Below are 7,579 nucleotides of genomic sequence, written 5' to 3'. Positions count from 1 at the left end.
CCTTGGCAGCCAATTTTAGGCCTTGATTTGATTGATAAACTCTTTGTGACAAGGAAGGATAAAAGAGGCCCCTCGTTTGGTACATATAAATAGGAAATTAGCTGGCAAAGTTGTCAAAGATAATTAACTCTCTGATTCTGTGTGTCTATTCAGGTTGACATACTGAAATTATTTAGAAATGCACATGTCAACGCTCTGACAGAATTTGGTGCTGATCAGATAAACAGTTTTTGAGATGCCTGATTGTAAAATGATGTAAGAGCTTAGCTGGTGGTTTTATCATTATGCATTCTCTTAGCAGCAGCAGGTATCAAAAGGCAACACCATCCTTTAATGTGCTAGATTCGGAGACTGGGAGACAAAGTTAAGCGTGCTACTTCACAGCACTTAGCTCCCTTGTTTTGTTCCTTGCCCCTAGGTTAAAAAAAATACTAATAATGTGCGGAATTCCTGGGTGTTCATCTGCTCCTCATCTTTTCCCCAGGCACATTGGAAGTAAAAAAGATAAGGGTCTATGAGATAAGAGGTCTGAAAGCCATGGCATTTTGTTGCTTCTTCAGAAGAGATAAACTATTCACTGCTGTAATCCCAAACTCAAAAATTGGCAAGGTTAGGAAAGTGCAACATGAAAAAAATCAGTGACTCTGAACAACGTCTTTATAGTGGCTCCTATTAGAGCAATGGCAGAGAACAACAAATATATTTAGCATTGCAAACTCAGCGTCTTGTCCACTGTCCCTTGTTTACATCTTGTCTGGAGTGGTCAGTGTAGCACTACAGTTGCAATACGTGTCTGGAGTGTACCTTCTGAATGGGGTTTGATTTCCAAGTCCCATCAGTGTCCTTGGAAAAGTTAAACTCGATATGTGTGTACGTGTTGTACAGCAGATGTGAAGGCACTGTAGTCTTTCAGAGTAGCTCAACTTTGATTCCTTCTTGGAGATTTCCTCCATCTGAAAATGTTTTTCAGCCTCCAAAAACAGCTGCTCCTTGGCAGTGCGAAGGTATAGGCACCGTAACATCTGTCTTGAACACGGCATTAATGGAACAGAACTGGCCTTAGCTTTCGTTAAAGCACTGGGGGCTTTGTGCAGGTTGTAGGCTGTAATGACTGGTGCCAGAAAGCACCGTCACCCCAATTCTGTGAGTGAATGCTATGGCAGCATCTAGTCAACTCACCATGCTGCCCTCAGCAAATTGGGATTTTTAAGCCTCCAGAGTCTAAACTCAGTCTGGACACTGACTATCAAGTCTTGCAGCTTTCAGTCACATCTTGAAAGCTGGCAATCAGTCCAGGCTTTTAGCCTGGGATCTAAACCCCTAGATAGACAGCTTTGCTTGAATGCTTCCCTTTCAAGAGTCTTGTCCAAGGTGTGACCGCTTGATTTGGGGAGGAAATGGGGAAGGAAGTCGAAAGAAAATGAATAAAGGGTTGGTATGACACCATTGCATTTACCTAGGAGATAAAGGAGGCAATGCTACAAACCACTAGAATAATAGCAGGCATCTTACATGCACAGTCTCTGCTTTGTTTTGTCTGTAGTACAAATAGCTGCCCCCGTAATCTGCTTGAGCTACTGCTGCTCTCTGAAGCACTGACCACTGTCTGCCTCCTGCCCTTTTTGTGCCTTTCCAACCATGGCTTTCCAGGCAAAGTGAATGTGTGAAAAGTCTCTGCCATGCAGAGAGCATGAGCTAGCACATTCAAATCAGGACTCTTGTGCCTCTCTCTGCCAAACCTGCCTTATTATACCTAAGCCCTGGCTTTGATTGTGCCGTCGATGAGGAACTCCAGGATCTCCCAAAGACCTACCCCAAAAACATAGCCACGTACATAACCTCCCACAGGATTCACAGAGGGTAGGCACAGGTTCTCTGCAACTCAATACTGATGAATGTGCTACTGTCCTCCATGTCAAAATGATAATGGCACATGCATTATTCTTCCTGAGAGCCCTGCAGTTCCTTTTTATCATATTTTGCACTCATTTGTACAATGAACAATGTCTTGCCTCCCACCACTTACTTACACACCAAGAAGCTTTTTGTCTGTTTATAAATAGGGTCTCACTTGACATAACACAATTCATGATATTATTTCCTCATCCATAAGCATTTCTGTAGTGCTCATTTCTGCATTTACATTCTGCAACTATCGTGTACAACTAGGCACCCCAGGGGCCAGGAATTGGGCTTTAGCAGTAAGATCTTATTTTTCCCTTTTTTGCTATTCACCTTAACAAAAGAGTTCAAGAGTGATGAAGGTCTGTGGTAGTTAATAAGGGAATGGATGCAGGTACCTGTTCTAAGTGCAGGGACAGGCAAGTGCTTTATAAAAAGAAATCCTAAACACTGATGTCTTTGCTTTATTATGTTCATCATGTCTAATTCATACCTCCCAGCACATGGCAGTGGGGGTCTGTTCATAAAGAAACTGATATTCTCATGTATAATGCAGCATTATCTAACCTTCCATATAGATCACTGTTTTAGGATGAGTTATCTTAGAGCTGCATGCCTATGTTGCATGGTATCTCTTACAATAGGTTTGCAACTTATCACAATTGAAACCAAAGGAATAAACTGGAAGGAAATGCACTTTTCTCTTGAGTGGTTCTTGTTAGAGCTTAGTTGAAATGTAGCATCTTACAGAGACTCCGTTTATACACAATTTGATGATGAAGGCTCTGCTGCAGGCAACCTGGAAACATGAAATAGGGCTTTAATCGTAACACTTCCACTTTTCTCCATTGGGAGCTGTAGGTGTGAAGTGCCTTGGAATAGCAACCTGCTTTTATTTTGATGCCTGATATGGATTTATGTGTCTGGGCTTAGATATGCAGATTTGAAAACCATTTCCATGTGTACCAGAGCTACCCAGAAGCCAGAGGTCTCACAGAAGCACCTGGGTCTCCTGGTGCATGGACAAGCTGAACACGAGTCAGGTCTATGCCTCTGCAGCAAAGGAGGCCAACAGCATCCTGGGCTGCATTAGGAGGAGCTTTGCCATCAGGTTGAGAGAAGTGATTCTTACCCTCTGCTCAGCACTGCTGAGACACATCCAGGGTCTGTGTCCAGACGCAGGCTCCCAGTGCAAGAAAGACTTGGACATACCGGAGAGAGTCCAGTGAAGGGCTACAGAGATGGTTAAGGGACAGGAGAATCTGGCATAGGGGGAGAGGCAAAGAGAGCTGAGGCTGTTCAGCCTGGAGAAGAGAAGGCTCAAGGGATATCTTGCCAGTTTGTATCAATGCAGGGATGTGTAATAACCTATGAGGGTTATTATGATGCATAATAATCTGAGGGACGGGATGCCATCCAGAGGGACCTGGACAAGCTCGGGAAGTGGGCCCGTGTGAACCTCATGAGGTTCAACAAGGCCAAGTGCAGGGTCCTGCACCTGGGTCAGGGCAACCCTCAGTATCAATACAGGCTGGGGGATGATGTGATCGAGAGCAGCCCTGTGGAAAAGGACTTGGGGGTACCGGTGGATGAAAAGCTGGACGTGAGCCGACAATGTGCGCTTGCAGTCCAGAAGGCCAACCATACCCTGGGCTGCATGAAAAGAAGTGTGGCCAGCAGGTCGAGGGAGGTGATTCTGCCCCTCTACTCCGCTTTGGTGAGACCCCACCTGGAGTATTGCATCCAGCTCTGGAGCCCTCAGCACAAGAAGGACATGGAGCTGTTGGAGCGGGTCCAGAGGAGGGCCACGAAAATGATCCGAGGGCTGGAGCACCTCTCCTACGAGGATAGGCTGAGAGAGGTGGGGTTGTTCAGCCTGGAGAAGAGAAGGCTCTGGGGAGACCTTATTGCAGCCTTCTAGTACTTAAAGGGGGCTTATAAGAAAGATGGAGACAAACTTTTTAGCAGGGCCTGTTGCAATAGGACAAGGGGTAATGCTTTTAAACTAAAAGGGGGTAGATGCAGACTAGATATAAGGAAGAAATTTTTTACAATGAGGGTGGTGAAACACTGGCACAAGTTGCCCAGAGAGGTGGTCGATGCCCCATCCCTGGAAATATTCAAGGTCAGGTTGGACGGGGCTTTGAGCAACCTGATCTAGTTGAAGATGTCCCTGCTTACTGCAGGGGGGTTGGACTAGATGACCTTTAAAGGTCCCTTCCAACCCAAACCATTCTATGATTCTATGATTATGTCCTGGAGCAGAAGTAACTTTCTCATAACTTGTTGGCAGATGCTTGACACATCTGTTTGCTTTAGACTTCCACTGAAAAGACATTTCTGTTCCTGCATCACATGTGTCAGATGCGGCTTCTGGGGAAATGTACAGATGTTCACACACGGAGAAGAAAAAACATGCCACAGGAGTATGTCATGGTCGTTGATACATCATACAATGTATTAATGAGGAAAATATGTTTCCTTTAATTAAAACTTTTTGCCTAGGCTTAAGTTATGTTGTGATTTCAACAGGCTTTTATATGTGTGTGGTTAAATAAACACGTTGGATGTGTGTGTGCAGTGATGCTCACATGCTACTCTTTCCATCTAGCTGTAAGAATGAGCCCAGTGTTGATGGTGAGGTTGTTGCGGGGATTTTTTTAGGAAACTGCATGCCAATGCTTCTGTTGCCTTTCATCTGCTACTTCTTTGTGTGGTTTTGCTCAGGCAAGTAGTTAGAGTACTTACGGAACAGTCTGAGGCTTCTTAGGAGTTAAAAGCGGCAAATATCTGAAAAACAGGGTAAGTGCTACATGTGCTGGGAGGGCTGGGAAGCGGTGGGGTATTCAGGGAAATAAACAGGGTGAGAAAGAAGTCTCTCACTCGTCTTCAATTCATCATTCTTGTGGAGCTTAAAAACCAGTAGCTATTCTGTTTGATTTCCATATGTTGGCCATATGATTGTGCCGTCTGTGCATATCCTTTTTCCATTTCCCTGTACTTGATTTCTAGGCAGAATTCTGTATATTTCAAAGGTCCAGTAAATTTTGCTGTTAGTGGGTTTGGGAGCTTGAGTCTTCTCTAACACAGTATGTAATCTTTCTTTTACCCAGTTCCAGACCTGACAACCTTCCTGCCTGTTTTCCTCCTCTCCTGTAATGACAAGTTTTCTTTTTCCATCAAACAGGACAAAATTTGTGGTCTTGAATGATATGAACGAGCAATCTCTGATCATTCTGCTTCTGCAGTCACATCATCATTTGGGGGGTTTGTAGTCTCCTGCGCTGCCTATGGGGCCAAAAGAGTTCAATCTGTGAATAATTCTGTCTTCTTCCAGTACTAACTGAGATGCCTACTACCTAGAAAACTCAGGGTACCCTTGTGGTATCTGACTTTAATCTCATCTGTGCCAGAAGCCTTACACAATTCTAGGGAAGATGGTGTCCAGTTCCGGGCTCCAAGGTCAGGATCCAAGCCTGAAACCGCTCTTTGACATGACTTGCAGCCATAAGCAAGAGCACATCTCACTATTTGAGATATTATAGCTAAATCCCGTTCCCCCAAAAAGACAAATATTGAGGCATTTCAGGTATCACACGCTGGTAACTGTTGGCATATACCTTTCCCTAAAAATTCTGACTCGCATTACACAGAGGGAACAAAAATCTCAGGGTTCGGGGCCCACATCTGCTCCACAGCTGCAACAAACATCGAATTTATCATTGGCTTTTGTGATGCAGAGTAAACTATGACAAATCTTGTCTTCCTAGCTAATTAATGAAAGGTCTTGGGAATATCTCAGCTTGAGAAAAGGAATGCAGGAGGGGAAAAAGGGAAAGACTATGGAAATTTTTTTACAGGAGAAGGAAAAAATAAGCCTTAGTAGCAAAGAAAGAATGGAAAATAGATTTTCCAAACTTCTTTTAGAAAACAGAATTACAAAATCAATGGATAAAAGGCAATTTGCTGGATCTACTGATGATTTGGATTTTATTAATGCATTTGATGTGGTTTCTCATGACATTCCTGCTTGCAAAACAAGTTTACACATTGGTTTGGGTATAAACATTGTGTCATAAGTACTGCAAACTGGCTGAAGGATAATTATTAACAGCAACGTATCGTGTTTTGGGGAGGTGTTTAGCAGAGGCTGGCACCAAGATGGAACTTATGTTGATTCTTAGCTACTGGTAATGATCTGAAAGAAAGCTGTGCTAATAAAATCCTTAGATGACAGTCACTTGGGAGATTGAGTGGACAGTGAAGCTGCCTAGATATGTCCAAATAGACCTATAGAGGATGGGCCATGCCATGCAATATGGAAAATGAGAAGCTAATACATGAGGAAAACCTCATTCTGAGGGAGAAACCTAGAAGAACATTTTGCTGACAGAGATCTGAGGTGATAGATAACAGAAGGTGAAATATAAATTTGTGATGCAATGGAAGTCCCAAATGGGATGGGGAATAGAGGCGGGAATTTTTGACCAGAGTTATAACCTCTTTCAGGACAGTATGCTCTGTTTTGGGCACCTCAAGACTAGACTGGGTGGAAATTCCGAGAAAATCAGAAAGTTTATGTGTACACTTGTGGATGTGTTTATGTGAACCCGAGTGCCAGTGGCTCAGTCTCTCTGAGAACTGCTGAAACTGAAGGCAAGGATATGAATGGGTAGTAAATGTGTGTAGGAATGTGAAAGGCATAAACACCATAGCGTTAGAAAAAAACGATATGGGGTTTTATTCAAGGATTGCTAAGAATAATACAACTGAAACTATCAACTGGAAAATTGAAGCAGGATATTAATGAAAACATCCTGAATGAATGAGATCATTTAGGCTGGAACATTCTCCCTTGGGTCTTTTAAATTCAGTTTGGGGAACACACTGAGCGCAGCGCTGTGGGGATGCAGTTCTGCCATCGTACTGGAGGCTGGGTGAGTTGAACTGTTTTTTAGATTGTATGAGCTTCTCAAGTCTGCAAGATACTGTGCTTCCCGGGTTTTCGCTATTTGAAGTTTTCCACAGAGCAAACCCCATGTCAACCTCGAGTGAAAAGTCTAAATTGTCTTCGCCATTTGGCCTGAACAGGCCACCCGAGGCCTCACTGAGCTATATGCTTATCAACATTTCAGCATCTACACTTTTAAAGATCTGTGCAATGGATGAATGGTACCAAATATGCAGGACAGTGTGGCCCTTCTGCACATGGGTAGGCACGCTCAGCGGCCGACACGATCGCTGCGTGTAGAAACATAGGTCTGTGCAGACAAGGCTGAGGGAGTGTGGACAGACAGATTAATGTGAATTTGTGCGGTTCGTTGGTTGAGCAGAGCTTGAACAATCAAATCCCTTCAGTTCACTCTGCTAACTGGGTTGCTTATGACAAAATCACAGCTTTTTCTCCAACCGTTTTTAATCTCCATTTTGAAAAAAATTGGAAATGACATGGTAAAGTAAGACCAATTAACATTAACAATTGCAGTTTGTTTGCTTCCACTGTTTTACAGCATGCAGTCTGGTAGAGCAACATGCATTGCTATTTTGGGGACATCAAAATAAATAAGTAAATAAATACATAACCCTGTGGGCTTACAGATTGAGTCAAAGAGCAGGAGATTATTCCTGGCACTGCACTCAGAAAAAATTGTTGCCTTTGAAAACACCAGACGTTGAC

Source organism: Mycteria americana, chromosome 8, assembly GCF_035582795.1.
Source record: "Mycteria americana isolate JAX WOST 10 ecotype Jacksonville Zoo and Gardens chromosome 8, USCA_MyAme_1.0, whole genome shotgun sequence".
NCBI classification, from domain to species: domain Eukaryota; kingdom Metazoa; phylum Chordata; class Aves; order Ciconiiformes; family Ciconiidae; genus Mycteria; species Mycteria americana.
This window is presented reverse-complemented; position numbering follows the sequence as displayed.